The sequence below is a fragment of the Argiope bruennichi genome, chromosome 9 (genome assembly GCF_947563725.1).
Source record: "Argiope bruennichi chromosome 9, qqArgBrue1.1, whole genome shotgun sequence".
NCBI classification, from domain to species: domain Eukaryota; kingdom Metazoa; phylum Arthropoda; class Arachnida; order Araneae; family Araneidae; genus Argiope; species Argiope bruennichi.
The window spans coordinates 12682062-12700741 of record NC_079159.1 but is presented as its reverse complement, the minus strand read 5'-3'; positions in this window follow the sequence as shown (position 1 = coordinate 12700741).

Sequence of the window (18680 nt, the reverse complement as noted above, 5' to 3'; positions counted from 1 at the left end):
GTATCAGATGTGTATATGTTTCCAGATGCGTGTGTATCACATGTGTATATGTTTTCAGATATGTGTGTGTATCAGATGTGCATATGTTTTCAGATGTGTGTGTGTATCAGATGTGTATATGTTTTCAGATGTGTGTGTATCACATGTGTATATGTTTTCAGATGTGTGTGTATATCACATGTGTATATGTTTTCAGATGTGTATATGTTTTCAGATATGTGTGTGTATCAGATGTGCATATGTTTTCAGATATGTGTGTGTATCAGATGTGCATATGTTTTCAGATGTGTGTGTGTACTAGATGTGTATATGTTTTCAGATGTGCGCGTGCGTGCGCACGTGCGAGCGCGTATGTACACGTTGGCTCTCTACTGGTAATATCGTCCGCTTTCTTTAAAATGGTGGTTTGTTGCTTTGGTATCGTAGCTTTCATTCGTTTACTTGACTGCCTCTGGCAAACGCGTGCTCTTTAAAACTATCTGTAAAACTCTCTTCCTTACAATGAAAGTGATTAAATAGGGAAGCAGTAGTGCAAATTCATAACAATACCTTTTTCTTGCAAAAAGTGTCAGTACACGAATCGCCACAAGAGAATTTAATCCTTGTATTTTCACTTTTTAAGATTTACTCTGCTTGTGGAACAGTATTTTTACTATATTTTCATCACATTTATACATTTTCACTGGTTTTATTAGGATGATCCCATTACTATACAATAAAAGACACGAAAGAAAACCAAATCTCTATTTTGAAATAAATTATTTATCGGAAAGTAAGAACAAAAAATTGCAAATTTTTTCTTTAATTTTATCAACCCATTATGAAGTTAAAATTAAGATTCTTCAAGCCAATTCAGGAAGTCTGATAAATTTATACTTACAGAAAATATTGAAAATTTAAAATTTATAAGCATATTAGATGATATACCCGATGCTGCCTGGGATTAAAATCTTTTCATGCGTAATTTTTTTTAAAAATATAAATGCTATTTTCCTTTAAAATATTATAAAATTTTTATCATCTACAATCCTATCTTTTCACAGTATCAATATAAGGAAATCCTTTTGTTGCCTAAAATGTTTTTAATTAAAATTAAAATATCAATTGTAGCAGACGAATTTTAAAAACCACAGATGGTTTTTTTCCAGAAGTTTGAAATATTTTTTATATTAGTCCTGCAAACTTTATTCACAAATGCTAAAATGTAAAAAAAAAAGAATTTTAAAGATTATTTTGAGAGACAATTAATTAAAGAGTTAATTTTTCATTAGAAGAAAAATTTGGAAAAAAAATTTAACAGTTTTCCGTATGCAAATTGTTATCTCTCTCTGTTTCTAAAGTCTTTTCTTATAATTATATTCATAAGTTTTGGCAACAGCTCTTTGTACGTAATATTGTCCGTCAGCAATAAAACTATTTCATTTGCTCATGAAAGATTTTTTTTGTTGAATTTGAAAGATGTTTTTATGCTTTCATTTGAGCATTGTGAAATCACTAGTTTAAAACAACCATAGATATTATCTACAGATATTATTAAAATAAAAGAGCAATTTTAAAAAAAAATAGTTGCAAAGAAGTTTAAAGTTTTAAGATTGCCGAGCGAACGAGTACATATAAATTTCCTTATTTTCAAACCATCTGTGCTAACTGCTTTTTTAAATTAATATAAATCGTAAAAATTCTCGTTGTTATCAGTTAAAAGATAAATTTCGAGTTTTAAGATGGTTTAAAAATATTTTTTCAAGGATAATTTTCCCCAAAGTTATTAGAGAAAACAAGAAACACTTTGGTTACTTTGCATAGCTACTGCTGTTATTGAAAACATGTTTCATTTGCTTTCAAAAGCTTTATTTGTAATGAATTCGTCACAGCAACAAACTAGTATTTACGTTAAGCAATGATAAATCACTAATCCAATGTCATTAAAAATGATGTTTATATATATGTCAACAATTTAAAAATTAGATAAGTAATCTATACTTATAATAAAGCTCAATGTGTGTGTGTGTGAATGTGTGTGTGTGTGTGTTGGCGCTCTACAGGCCAGACCGTTCGACCAACAGCTACGAAATTTGGCACGTGTATACCTTGGAGGCCGGGAATGTGCACCTGGGGGTTATTTTTTCGAATTTTTAATTAAAAATTTATTTATTTAAAAAATAAGCGAAATTTTAGCGTGTTTCTGCTATAACTTCCGAAAATATTACCGCACAAAAAAGATTTTTACATCACGTTAAAGATCAAAAATTTATCTTTTAAATGATACCAATGTTTTAACCTTAAAATTAAATTTCTATTTTTAATGAATTTTTAAATAAATATCTTAACTATATTTTTCAACAATTTTTTTCGTACAAAATAAAAATAAAATTTAACCTGCACGAGCACGTTTCGCATTCATAGGGGAAAAAATTAGCTTTTTTCAAAGTGTTGCCATCACATCGATTTAAGCTCCATTTAAAAATAAATTAAATCTTTTTGGAAATGAAATCTGCAAAAATATGATTTTCGTCACATGTCTGTAGGAAATGAAACAAATATGAAATATTATTTTTTTCTAAAAAATAAATTCAAGAAAAATTATTTTATGATCTTTTACACTATCTATATAATTAATCCAATAAATCAGTTTTATTTTAAGGCAAGTTTTGTTTAATATGAACAGGATATCCATTCAAATCAGGGCCACACTGCTAATTTATAAACCTTTAGTAATAGACACAGATCTGCTAAAATGGTCTAAATGGAAAATGATTATATTTTATGTAACTTGATCCAATAAATACTCTAATATATAACGAATTTTTGATTTTACATAAAGCTTCTGCTGTGGAAATCAAGTTTAACAAAATGTTCTTGAAACACTAATATTTTAAATAAAGAATTAATTTCCAATCAACAAAATCAATCACTTAAACTGACTGATTTATAAAAATTTGAATATCACTATTCAATAAAAAAAGGATAATTTTAGATTTTCCATCGATCGTTTTAAAGAAAATACGCCAATCAGCGCGCAGGTTTCTCAAGATTAATTGGCCTAAGATTATGAAAATGTTGAGTTTTTCTAAATTTTTAACATTCAAAACTTCATAAATCAGTCTTAGTTAATCGTGGAAAATAGAAACATTCATTCATTTATTTAAAATTTGGTGTGTCCAGAATATTTCTCAGAATATGATACCTTACTGCATAAAATTTAGACTTCATAATTTTTGAAATACATTTATAGGCCGGAACAAAATATTTTTATTGATTTCATTTCAATCCTTTTGAAAGCATAACTAAAAACTGAATTTTATGCTGAATCTGAGAAATTTTTGTTGAATTATTCTTTGAGATATTACGCAAATTATGAAAAATATTTTGTAGTTTACATAAGACTTAAATACCAAACGATTCTGTTTGCAGTACTCATATTCAATAATAATAATAATAAATAAATAACAACAAAAATGATAAATAAAATGCTTGGTTTCATTAAAAAATATCTTTACATTAATTGCAATTTCAGCATTTCCACTTTAAATTAAAGTTGAAGTTTTACCGGAAATGACAACAAATTAGCAAAATATATATAGTAAATTGAACGAAACGATCTAAACAACAGTATAAGTTTGGTATGACTACCAAAATTTGAAGATTAAAAATGTTTTGTTTGAGAAGCTATTAAGAGACTAGTTACTTAAAATATTTAATTGAAAATTGTAGCGAGCGGTAATACTGGTGAACCGGCTGGTCGCCAAAGGCGGCTAGTAAGAAATAAAGAAAAGCATAAATTTTGATTTCAAAATGGTCGCTAAAAGGGTATCCAAGATGCCTATTCAGCTTTCTGGTACTTGTGTATTAATCACACCCCGAGAAATTAATCGCTAAAAAAGTAGCGGCAAATATCAAGCGTTAATAAATCCTTTCATAACCGTTGTTCGATAAAGGAATGCAGTTAATACTATGCAAGAAAGATGTTTATACTAGAAAGGACAATTTCATGTAGCGAGTTTTAAAATAAAAATCTGAGCACTCAAGGAATTCACGATCTTTCCCAAGGCTTACAATTTTATGTAGGTGGGAGAAGGGGTGTTTTTATTAAAGAATATGTGAGAAATTTCCTAGGAGACCCTCTCTGGCTTGTTTTATTTGTATTTGATGAAGGTTTTAATGCTATATTTTACTTTAAATGCTATTCTCTAGAGTTCCAAATTTTTTAAAAATCATTTTATGAAAAAAGTTATAGATTAAAATATAATTCACATATTTACACAAATTTTATATAATTCTTTTTTCGATGTGTTTTGCATTTCTTGAATTACAGAATGAGATGTTTGTTCGATTGAAAAAGCTTTACAGGTTTTTAAATGTTTCATAAAAAGAGAGGGGAAAAAACGATAATTTAATATCCGTTGTCAGTTTAACTCGAGTATTAAATGATTTGATGGGAATACAGATTATTTCTTAATTCAGGAAATAGGTAAAATATTCCACAATCAACTGCAAAATTTTGGAAAAATATAAATCATTTAACAAATGAAAACTTTTGCTTTATGCATATTTTAGCAAAATAATATTAATAATAATAATTTCCAAAATATTTTGGCTTTTAAATGATATTTTTTTTGTTTTATAGGTATCATTTAAATATATCTTATTTGAAATATATCATTTAAATATATCTTATCTGAAATATATCATTTATATACAGGGTGGTTATAATTAAAGTTACCCTGTTTAGACCTACGTAGTGTCCGCTCTAGTGGATCTAGTACTTAGGTTGCATAGATCATGAGGAACAGAAATCTGCAATAAAAAAAAAGTAGTTCAAATTTCAATCGCCAGGTGGGAAGGCGGCGCATGAAAACAAAAAACACAATTTGGAACTTAAAAACTTTATTTAATTAAAATATGTGTTCAATGTGCATTCCATTTACGTCAAGCACATATTCAAAGCGTGTTATGGCGTATTCAACAGTGCCACGAAGGGTTTCTCGATCCATTGCAGCAACATGACGTGTTATGCTTGCTTTCAATTCATGCAGAGTCTGTATGCTTCCTCCATAGATACGATCTTTTAGGAATCCCCACAACCAGAAATCACAGGGATTCAAGTCCGGAGAACGCGGAGGCCAAGCAGTTGGAAAACTTCTTGAAATTATCGGTTGATCTTCGAAACGGGCACGAAGCAATGTCGTCGCTGATCGAGCAATGTGAGGTGGTGCACCATCTTGCATGAAGACAGTAGTCCCTAAATGTTCTCGTTCTTGTAACGCAGGAATGACTTGCTACTGAATAAGGTCACGGTAACGGGCGCCCGTAACGGAACACCTTCGAGAGCCATGAGGAGTGTTCTCATCAAAAAAAAAATGACCAAATATAAAATCAACAGTAAAACCATACCAGACGGTAATGTTACCAGGATGTAGAGACTGTTCATGCACATCATTAGGACTTGCAGTACCCCATATGCGGCAGTTCTGAATATCAACTCCTCCGTCTAGGGTAAAATGAGCCTCATCCGACCACAAAATGTTCCAAGGCAATGAATTGTCAACGGCTATTCTGGTTAAAAAAAATTCTAGCAAATTGATTTCGTTTCACCGGGTCTGCAGGATTCAGCGCTTGCACATGATGGATCTTGTATGGATACCACTATACAATGGATTGAAGAACCTTTCGTACTGTTGAACAAGGAAGGGAAAAATCACGTGCCACCGCTCAAGCATTTGATGAAGAATATTGCGAATCGGATGCTCTTTCGACCACGGCAAGAGAACCTTTTTCCGCAGTTCCATTTGAAATCCGTTTCCGCCCTCTTCCTTGTACCACACCCAACTCTACAGTCTCTTCAGATTTAATAATCATCTTTCTCAAAGCCTGCCTGGACATAGCCTTTTTCCGTAAGTCTTTCAAGCTCCGATATTCTCGTATTGCAGCTAACAAATTACTGCTGTTCTGATAAAACAACTTTCTCAGTAAAGCTCTTCTTTTTTTCTCTAACGGCATGGTGAAAAATGATTTTGCCTCAGTGAATACTGGCTTTTTAAACTACTCTAAATTTGCATAACGGCCTTTATAATACAGGAAAACCGCCATATATCGGTCGAAACATAAACTATTTTTTATTGCAGATTTCTTTTCCCCGTGATCCATACAACCTAAATATCAAGTTTCTTCGACATCCTTCCACTAGAGAGGACACTACGTAGGTCTAAACAGGGTAACTTTAATTATAACCACCCTGTATATCTCATATTTTAAAAATCTGAAATAAATATTTAATAATATATTTTTTAAAAAATATTCATCCACATCTAGTTACATATTTAAATGTTCGGAACATTGCACTCAAATTCGGGCAAATCTTTCACTTCGGGACAAATAATCAAAATCCAAGACATTTTGTCACCTAACCTACATAACGAAGATTGGAAATTTAAATTCATAAATTTAATAAATATAAATATTTTAAAAAAATCTTATAACTTTAAATGAGCAATTCTTTTATATATTAAAATTTATTTCGTATATTTCGGAAACGCCTCTGACAATTTGGATTAAATTTTATATTTAGATAATGTTTTGCCTTTTAAGTTTATCTATGTAGGATCGTGTCCTCAATCGAAAGAAGACTACACGTTTGTCTTTTCCATATTTTAATAAACGAACACAGGACTACACGAACATTAAGCAAAAGAACAAAAGTATAGGGTTGGTTGCAGTTCAGGCGAACATAGTACGGCTGTTATCCTTCAACTTCGAAGCTCACACACTCTCACACCAAGTGTCTTTCTTCTGCCGTTTGCCTCACTTATACTTCTAGTTGGAACACTACTGCCATCTGTCAGCGATGTAGAGGGAGTAGCATAGGGGCTCATACTACATCAGGCGTCTTTACTGAAAAAAGGCGATTTTACACAAAATCACACACACACACACACACACACACATATATATATATATATATATATATATATATATATATATATATATATATTCATAACTAACTATTAGAATAAGTATATTCAAGTTCCACTTCGAAGTGTGGGTAGTGCAGTATAGTGGTCAGAACAACATGAATGGCATGTGTGTTGCGGGTCCTCGGTTCTTCTCGGTTTTTTGACTTATGTATTTATACTTAACATTTTTGTTTTTTAAGTTTATCTATACAGGCGCAGGAAAAAAAAGTTATATATATGTAACATTATTTTGTTTGTCGCAGAATACAGATTTAACAAGCAGTGACGAGACTTTGTATTTTCAATTTCTCTTTAATATCCATCCAGGAAAGCATAATTATTTACAAGCAGACGCAGAGCCGCACAAAAGCAGAAGTAAAGAAGGGCGAAACAAATGATCACTTGTTTTATATAACATAGGATTTCTGGCCACATATATCTTATATAACATAGGATTCAATACACGTGGTGATCTTTGACACCTTTTCAAGGGCACCGAAGGGATCACTTTCATATGATACGTAGTACTGATGGCGCATTATTTCTGCAAAGGAATTCATTAAACCGAAAGTGGAATTAGATCACGAAATAAGAGAATATTTTTAGAATGAAGTCACTATGGGCTAAATTAAGATAAAATCTTGGAAATTAATTAAATTGAACTAAGAATTAAAATATCATTACACACACACACATATATATATAATTAACTATTAGAGCCTTTTTCTATTTGTTCTCATGCTGACACTGTAATATTGCGCCATCTCGGATCCGTTTTCACCATGGTAAGACTGAGTGTAAGTTCAAAAATATAAGTAATGATAAGAGAAGCTATAAAATGAATATTGTAATATAGCAGATTGTTTAGAATAACATGTTAAACTAAGTGCATTCATGATTTTTTTTTATTTAAATGATCAGTTCACGTGTAGAAAATATCAGTAAATGATTCGTATCTAAATATTTTTTCCGAAAAAAAAAAGAATTAAAAAAAAATCTGACTAGCTAACCTCGGTTTTCTCGATATTGTTTAATTAATCTGAAATATTTGCTTACAGTAAGAATGTGAAAGAATACCATCCAGGATACCTTGTAATCTATCCACATTTTTAAATTTCAGACAATAAATTGTAAATCCAATTTTTATAATATTTATACATTTTTTTTTTCCAATTTCCATGATATTTATAGATTTTTTCACTTTGAGATTATGTGATTTTACACCTTCTAAATCCGATACCCACTCTGTCGATATTTTTCAGCACTAAACTACAGAAACTCGTCCCCTCTTTTGACACTCCGAACCGCCAATCCGGTCTTCATTCAAACTTATGAGAACTGTATTACGGCTGCGATGTCGAGATAGCTGGCAGAAACTCTTGGAAACTAAGAATTATGGGTAAAGCCGTGACGAAAATTCGTCCACTTTCTTCGAAGACGATTATTTATAGCAGCCTTTCATCGTAATCGGAAGACACGATCGTTTGTATCAGTTGTCTTTAATCTCCAGTCAGAGCTGATCTTTAAAGAGTTTCCAAACTTCTAATTGGATCAGGAAAAAATAAGAGGCAACAAATTGTCGACTTTGTCTTTATTAGCAATTGATTCTTGAAGTAAGTATCAAAGTTAAGCCAAGTCAACAAGATTTGAACAAAAAAGAGATTGATTTATATGAAGCAGTATATTAAGCAGAAGAAAATAGAAATTAAGGCAGTATCAGAGTTTATTATATGGCTTTTTGATAAATAAAGAACCTTGGCTTAGAAAACACACACACACACACACACACACACACACACACACACACACACACACACACACACACACACACACACACACACACACACACACACCGAACAGCATTACAAGAATAACATAATTATAGTTTAAGACTTGTTTTTACTAGTTATAAAGAAAGCCGCTGTCACAGGGAAGGAAAATAATATTTTTAAATTATTGTGGATTAAATCAAATATACTAGTGGGTTATCAGATTTTTGAAATTTTTATCAAATGAACAGTAACGAAAGGATATGTACAATTATAAAAGTGTTTTTCGATTAAGTATCAATGCATCCTAAATAGAATATTTATAATTTAAGAATAAAACATTTTAATTTTATATCATTTATTTTATAATTTAATTTTATATTTATATGATATGTTAGTAGACTGTGGCAACCAGCTGGTTGGCTGAGGATATTAACGTCTGTTAAATTGTTTAGATATGATTTCTTATCGATAATGCGAGCAAATTGTTAAATATTAGAGTCATACTATTTTTGCAGAGTTATATATAATCTTTTTATTGTATACATTAACATTCCTATTGATGACCTATAGGAATATTTAATCTCATGACAATATAGCGTTTAATAAAACGTAACTATTCTTTTAATCTATCTTATAAATTTCGCGGCATTGTAGCTTCACTTTTTATTCGTTTTGTAAATAATTCAGACATTAAATAGAATCCTTTTTCTTTAGCTTTTAACAACGGAAGAATATCATACAATCAAATATTTAATGAAACCATGAAAATAATTTGAATTTCTGGCCAACTGCAAACGTCCATAAGGTGGTTTGTTTATGTTTGACATTTTGCCATTCGATATCTATACTATAGCTCAATGTGTGTGTGTGTTGGTGCTCTACAGGCCAGACCGTCTGACCTACATGTACCAAATTTGGTACATGTATACCTTGGAGGTCGGGAATGTGCACCTGGGGTTCCTTTTTTTGAATTTTTAATTAGAATTTTAATTATTAATTAAAAACTAACTTTACCGCCAAAAAAATCTTTTCATTTCTCCACCGCCAAATCAGTAAGGAGTATCCCACGCTAAAGAGGATAAGCTTACGAAATTTTCGGCAGACTATTTCAAACGATTCTGTTTATTTTCTTAATGTTTGATGCATTTAAAATTAAACATTGTTAATGAATCGATCTTTCAGATTCATTCTGAAGTGCTTTTGAATTAAAATAAAACAGATTAAAGGAAATTAAAAATTTATAATCTGCATAGCATTATCCCAACTGGAGTAGAAAATTCATGCATTTGCGTTACCATAATTGGCGTTGAAAATGAACGCATGCGCATTGTGTTCTGATTGTTGACAACGGATACGGAGTTGGTATTAAAGGCTTTATATGTTTTTGACAGATTATTTCAAACGATTCTGTTTATTTTTTTAGTGTTTGATGCATTTAAAACTAAACATTGTTAATTAATCGATCTGTTCATGATGAATCTGAGAAAATTTTGTTGAAAACTTCTTGAGATATTGTATAAATTAAGAAAAGTATTCTTTAGTGCCCTTAAGGTTTAAATACACAGCGACTCTGTTTTCAGTACTCATATTTAAAAAAAAGGCTTCGTTTCAGTAAAAAATATATTATTATATTTATTGCAGTTTAATCATTTCCACTTTAATTTAAAACATAAATTCTACGGGAGCTAACAGAAAATTAGAGAGATACATATTACGTTATGGCTGAAGGCCTTTATAATATTATGAGTGAATTATATGACTAATAAAATTTGAAGTTTTAAAATATTTTAATGAAGAAGCAATTAAAATGGGAGTTCCATAAAAGGTTTAATTATTAAAATTTTAACGTGCATTAAGATCGGCGAACCGGCTGGTCGCCAAAGGCGGCTAGTTTGTAATAAGAACGATTTCTATGCCACTTACTTAAGCTTTTTAAATATAGAGATGTCATTAGTTTTTTCCCCCGTGAAATAACGAGATATTTTATGAAATAATTGATGAATCATGATCATTCATTTCATGAAATAATTAGGAATTCTGTTAAATTACCGAAATATACTCTTTCATGGCAGTTTACATATAGTTCTAAAAATAGCTTTTTCTGTTTAATAGATTGTCGTACCCTAATCTTGGGTCATGAAGTATCTAAATCCATTACTGATTCATGTAAGGATACCTCATATTTTTAACTTATTATCTAAAATTAATTCTTTACTAGACGTTATCTCTACTAATAATATTGATAAATATGAGTGTGTTGGCGCTTTACAGGTCAGATCGTTTGACTTACAGTTACCGAATTAAGGAATTGATTTGTAATCGGACAGCCAGATTTCCTGTGAATTGATTATGTTAAAAATTTGTTAAAGTCGACACATTTAATCGTATGACCATAAACCAAATCTCATCCATCTAGCTCAAAAGGTTTTTGAGTTATCATGTTTACATGATTATAAAAATGTGCTTTTCCGACTTAGAGACGTCTGAAACGCGGAGATTCACCAAAAATCTTGAATTCGAATTTTTTGATGCTTACAATATTTCCTCTTTACCTCGTATACGGCAAGCAATAAACTTCTAAAATTTAAAATCCATATCATTTTTGCTTTCATGCATAATTTTAATTTATATTACTGCGGTTTTAATTGTTTCATTTACATTTATGCGGGTACTGCATGTTGATACATAACGCTGTCAGACAAATCTAATATATTTTCGATATCTTCATTATTATGTAAAATAAACTTACCGAACAATATTTATACATTTGTTTTATACAATCAAAACTATGAAACAGTAAAACTTTGAATCAAAGTTTTGGCATTTATTGAATTACTAGCCGCTTTTGGCGATCAGCTGGTTCGCCAATCTTAACGTTCGCTTCAATTTTACTAATTAAATATTTTACGCAATTCCTACTTTAAAAGATTCTTCATCAAAATATTTTAAAACTTCAAATTTTGATAATCATATAATCAACTCATAATAATAGAAAGGCCTTCAGTCATAATGTAATATGTATCTCTCTCATTTTCTGTTAGCTCCCATAGAATTTATGCTTTAAATTAAAGTGGAAAGAATTAATCTGCAATTAATATAATAATATTTTTTACTGAAACAAAGCATTTTTTTAATAATATGATTACTGATAACAGAGTCACTGAGCGTTTAAATTCTATGGGCACTAAAGAATATCTTTCTTAATTTATGTAATATCTCAAGAATTTTTCAACAAAATTTTCTCAGATTCATCATGAACAGATCGATTCATTAACAATGTTTAATTTTAAATGCATCAAACACTAAGAAAATAAAATGAATCGTTTAAAATAATCGGTCGAAAACAGGTTTAAAAAAACTACTAAAAAACGATGTACTTAAAACTATAAGCATATACAAAAAATATATAACTAACATAAATACAATTTAATTACAAAAGCATGCAATTAACCTAAAAATAATTTAAATCAAGAATCATCCGTTGATAATATTGCCAACAATCAGATCACAATGCGCATGCGTGAATTTTCAACGCCAGTTAAGGTAACGCAAATGCGTGAATTTTCTACGCCAGTTGGGTAACGCTATGCAGATTAGACATTTTTAATTTCCTTTATTCTATGTTATTTTAATTCAAAAGTACTTCAGAATGAATCTGAAAGATCGATTCATTAACAATGTTTCATTTTAAATGCATAAAACATTAAGAAAATAAACAGAATCGTTTGAAATAATCGGCCGAAAAATGTTAACCCTAGCCTCATGACTGTTGGAAAAAAAAAAACCTGAAGCCTTACTCATTTGGCGGTGGAGAAAATGGAAGATTTTTTGGCGGGAAAGTTAGTTTTTAATTAATAATTAAAATTCTAATTAAAAATTTCAAAAAAAGGGACTCCAGGTGCACATTCCCGATCTCTAAGGTATACATGTACCAAATTTGGTAGCTGTAGGTCAAATGGCCTGGCCTGTAGAGTGCCTTATATAAGTATAGCTATATCAGCATTTCGATGTTTTATGGCATTGCATGTTTATTATTATTATTATTATTATTTTAAAAGAGTTTTCATGATAGTTTCTGTCTTTTCATAGTACTAATATATATGAATGTTAAATTGTTTTCGATTAGCTTCGGTGAGGGGTACTGACGAATAGGAGGTTAATGTTAATAAACTAATGCAATTGCATTTAATTCCTTAATTGCGCAGTTATCTCTATTATTTAGACATCTCCTTTTAATAATCGCGTTCACGTAGTTTAGAAAAAGTGTAGTAATCGTAAAAAAAAACAAAAAAAAACCGAACTCCAGAATTTGTCGAATCTGCACATTTTAGACCTCCCCGCGTTAGAAAAACACATTTTTAGACCATGTCAGCCTGTCTGTGACAAAGATAACTCAAAAACGACCTGAGCTAAATAGTTAAAATTTGGTATACGGTCTTTACACCAAATTTGCAGATTTCTATGAAATTTTGTATAAAATCTGTTCAGAGGAAGTCTAGCTATTCCAATATAAGTTAACACGATAAGTAAAAAAAACGAAGAGAATTAAATAGATAAAATTCGGTACATAAATTTAATATCCATAGTGTAGACATCTATCGAATCTTGAGCAAAATACAAAGACGGGTTGTCGATCTGTATTTTCAAAAACACGTAAATGCGATACTTCAAAACTGCAATGACTTAAATATGTCGAATTGGCTATGGGATTTTGTGACTCCAAGTCCAGGTTCGTGGCAAACTTTTGTTTCAAATCATTTGAGAAAAACATGTTTAAAAGACCAATTTGATTTTTGAAAGCTATTAACGCACGCGAGGATTGAATCGCCAAATAACTCGCAAGAAGAGACGATAGATTCAGTAAAAATACTATGTTCGCATCAAAAATTAATATTTCATAGCTATTTACGCCGATGCTATGTAAAGTCTTTTGAGGTATGGCAAGTTTACCAAAGTTGCGAGAAAGTTTTGAGGAGACGACTCACTGTCGTTTTCGCATTGATTCAATTAATATTTTAACCCTTTCTAGGGCAGTGGGAAGTATGCTTCCCACCAAATTTATCAATCTTTGTGTGAATTTATGTAGGTTGGCATAAGTTCTGACAAATTTTTCTAGAAAGACAGAAACTTAAATGCTTCAGTTCTTTATCTCACACAAAATGATGCGTCTTGATTTGTTACTTAATTATTAATTAACCAAATTAATTAATTAATCCAATTAAATTTATCTAATAAATTAAATGAATCCCTTTCCTTATTCTAATATCAAGCCTAAAAATATTTTAACATAATATGACTAAAAAAAATGGCCCTTCAAAGGGTTAAGGGACACGAGATTTTATGAATTCGATATCATTTTTGTATTGAATTATTTGTGAAAAATTTATGCTTAGCTTATTATTCAGAAAATGTGATTAGTGAATGACTGAATGGTGGTGCTGAAATTTTGAATACGGGCTATCACCAGTGATGAATGTATCTAGAAAGCTCCCGCATATACCTCTTGTATAAGGAATTATTAAATATCGACCTGAAAGTCTGGAATTATTATAAATTGATTTCTGACTAAACAAGCTGCATTATGCTGCAGGTGTATGACCTTGAAAGTGGATCCATAATCTCCACCGTTCCTTATACTCGGTTCAAACCTGTTCACTCCTGTCAGGGAGTTGCTAAGGCGATAAGAGAATAGAAAGTGTCTCTAAACGTGATGGAATCAATCCTCCTCGATGGAATTCATCACATTCTAACTCACCAGCTCTGCATGCTTTCGGGTAGGTTGGATTTCCACTAACTATAACACTATATTGTAAAACTTGTTCCTATCAGCAACGGTGCGACAGATCTGGCCATAAATACACTATATTTTACGTTATGGGATATTAAAGACCCTTTGCTATGCACGACAGTCTGGGGCAGTGCGGTCTTCGCTGTGAAATGTCGGTAAATGCTTCATGTCATAAGGTCAGCAAGTGGACAGATGATAGTACATGGACAATTGATCAGATGTTTAAGACCATAAGTGCCTAAATACGGCCTCAGGGAAATCAGTCACAGACCATCCGGACAAGGCTGGAGTGTCTAACATAGACAGCGGTTGATTGTTGCAAGTGCTTCAGGGGAGTTAATACCAGATTTGCAAAGAATGCAGTTTACGACAATGACGGCTACATCTAGACTGTTTGGGAGTGATCCAACCTGAAGTTTCTTTAGAAAAAGGTTTGTTCGATGTTTCCAAAAGAACTGGAAAAATTGCATCAGTAATGACAGGGAAGTCTTCAAAAATGAAAAATGCAAGTTGGCAATTATGGTTTAAGAACATCACTCTTTAATATCAGCTCTAATATACAGCCATATCCGAGTTATCTTGTATATTGAGAAACTTCATTTTATTGGTTATTATGGCTTCTATATATTTTTGACACAAGAATTCTAATTGTTTCAGACGTGTGCATTGTCATTAAAATGTTTTATAAGGGTCAGTCAAATAAAAACGGGACAGAAGAAACGGGTCAAATAAAACATGACACAGAAGTTGTTAAAGCAGGTAGGTTTGCGTATAGGAGCACCCTCTATTGAGAATGAGAAAGAAACAGCGCGAATATTCACCGCTGTTATTTGTTAGACATGCGCGAAGAGAGGTCCGCAAATCGTGTGTGCGTCCGATATTATTAGGAAGGCCGAGAATGAGGTACAGCTTGCTGTACCTCTTTCCCGTGTATGTCAATATTCTGTAGTAGGATAATGTCCTCTCATGCTGCCAAGGATGTTAAAACCACACTTCAGAAATTTTGCTGGGAAGTCTTTACACATCTACATATAGACCAGATCCTTTCTCATGCGATTTCCATATTTTTGCAGCTCTGAAGATAAGACATTCATGGTCGTCGATTTCCTCCCGATGAAGAGGTTCACGTCGATACAATTATGGTAACGTAGAAAACCGTAAACGTTTTCCCGTGAAAGTATTGGCAGTCTTGTCTCACAGTATGACAAATGTATTAATAATTTTGGCGATTATTTTTAAAATGATAAACAGTTTACATTCCTTTTTCTATCTGTATAATTTTCATTTGACTGCTTGTTAAATAACATGCCTTTTATTAGTTCGTTTCAAATTTTATATCTAAATTTAATGCAAAAAATTATTAGACTATAAATGCAAAACATTATTAACATAAAATAAAAATCATAAAAAAATTTAGATATCGCCAAAGGAAATCGATAATATTTATGTTTTATACATGAATAAAATTAATAACTTTGTTAAAGCATTTAAAGGAGGGGGAAAAAATCACACACTGGAAGAGATAAAATAATTTATTTCTGCAATAATAAGCAATTTCTAATGTACAACAGCAGCCTATGCTGTATAATATAATTCTATATACATTCTATGCAAACCTTTCTATAAAATGGCAAATAGATGGGTGGGCTAAACTGTTGGCGTTCGAAAATAGCCACAGTGATTGCTCTAAACATACAAAATCTTAGAGTGAATGTAATAGAGCAGGAATGTAGTGCACATATCGTGTGATATTAATATTGCATAAGAAAATGTTCTAAAAGATAGTTCTAGTTCAAAATAGGCAGGCATAATCTACATCGTATGATTTCAGCATTTCATTTTAATTACTAAGTGGATTATTTTATGATCATCATTGAATTTTAAAGTTGGTATGAGGGATGAGTCTATTAAAATTGGATTTCGAACGATTAAAATTAAAATGACAGATACTTTTGAAAAATATTTTTTGTCAGCATCAATTAGAATTATAGATTTAAGATCTTTGGTCCATATCAGATTTAAAGACAACTAATTTCAAGTATATATAAACTTCTGAAGGGTACAGATCCACCAAATACTACACTTTGATAATACAGAAAAAAGAAAACAAGATTCAAAATTTTTCAGTGAAATTCAAAAGTGGATTCAGTTATACAGCTATGGAGAATTGACTCCAAATTTACTCAATTCGAAAACCTACTGAAGCAATCACACTTTTTGTACATATAACAAGTATACAAAAAATTATATTAATAAAGAAAGAAACTGAAAATAATAATAATAAGGATACAATAAAATGCCACATAAATTATTTATCACTGCTCGTATAACAAATTGCAACTGCAACACCATTTATAAATGCATAATCAGTCATAAAAAGTTTCATTCCAATAATTTTTGCTTCTTTGACTTGTAATTGCACATGTTTTGCACAAGTTATCTTGATTAGACACGTTATCTTGATAAAGATTTGAAAGTTATCTTGATAAGAAAAGTCAGATTTTCAGTATGAACAAGAAAATAGAGTAACGAGTATGAGTTCTATGGCAGTGAGGTGAATTGTGTATCAACTGCTTACTTTAAATACGCCATTTTTTAAATTGCACTCACAATCGGCTGAAAAGAAAGAAATACAAAACTTCGAAAATTCATGTGATTAAGGTGAGCGAGAAAGAATATAATGAGTAATAGTATTATGTAACAGATATGAATTAAGTGCCCCCAAAGGGAATTGCTGAGACAAGAAGTCAAAAAATACAGAAGAGAACGAGGGTCAACAAGAAGCCCATTTTGCCACTCGTTCAAGAGAGACAAAGAAAACACAATTGTGCTCCTGAAAGTTTTCAAAAAAGAAATTGGAGCATACCCAACAAGAGTATTGGAAAAAAACAAATTGCTTACTGAAGTTCTGATGAATACACATTATTGAAGGATACCTATGCTTAGGTATTGTTTGCAATAGCTAACTGAAAATCCATAAAAATTTTTTTTTAAAAAATTCAGTTACAGAGAGGTATATTTAGCAATAGTGAATTCAAAAACCATAAAATAAATAGAATTCAATTGCATCCTGACATTATAATGATTTCGAGAGATAAAGAAATAGAGGACTATTATATCATATGCTCAGTGATTGCATATCTCATAGTAAAAATCAATTCATTAAAATATATATTACAAATGACAACTTTTAGATTATGTTATGTTATACAAGTGAATATCCATAAAAAAATATAAATGTATCTGAATGGATTGTCGCCTAAAATGTCTCAGAATGACTAAAATACCAAGAAATCTTTTGAGTGAGGATTATTCCTTATTCAGAAATAAATAGGCTTTTTAAAGGTGATGGACTTTTATACAATTCTTCAAAACAAAAGAAAGGAAGGAAAAACAACAATAAAAAACCCCAGATAACAGACACATCAGATTAAAGGTATCAATTATTAAAAACAAAAACAAAGTGATAGTTTGCCATTGTTAAAGATTGCATTAAGTTACAAATTTTAAAAAAAATAATGAGACATTTCATATCTATATTCCTTGAAAAAAATCAGGAACTTAGATTTAAAAAAAACTCAAAGAAGAGCCAATTTGTTTTAAGAAAACAGTTTACTCAAAATTATTTTCTTTTCTATTTAATTCTGCTACAGAACAATCTTATGTAGTAGAAAAATTAGCAGGGGATTACTTTTTTAAAGATAAATAATACATATATTTTGACTTTAAGCATGCTTATGCCTTAGAAAATCCTGAGAAAATAAGTCATTATTCAAGAAAAGATATATTGTTTGTACAAACAGCAGGTACATGAAGATTAAATGGTGTCTTATTGATATGTCAGACTAAGGCCTTGTTCGAACACGAAAACTTTTAAAATAGATTTTATAGTTTTGATTTATGCACATATGATAAAGATGGTATATGAAGAGGAATCAGAAAATCCAAATCTAACTTTGTTGCAGGAATATTTGAATTTCAAATGATTTAGAATAAATCTTTCTGGCAAAAGTCATGAAAATAATGCAAGGAAATTAAAATTACAAAACTTCTGTAAGGTAATTAAGGCTTTTAAATGGAGAAATAAAGGAATCTGAATTCAAAAGATAAAATTCATTCAAAAAGGTGGACTTAATATGAAGTAGTTTTCAATTATTTATAAAATTTATA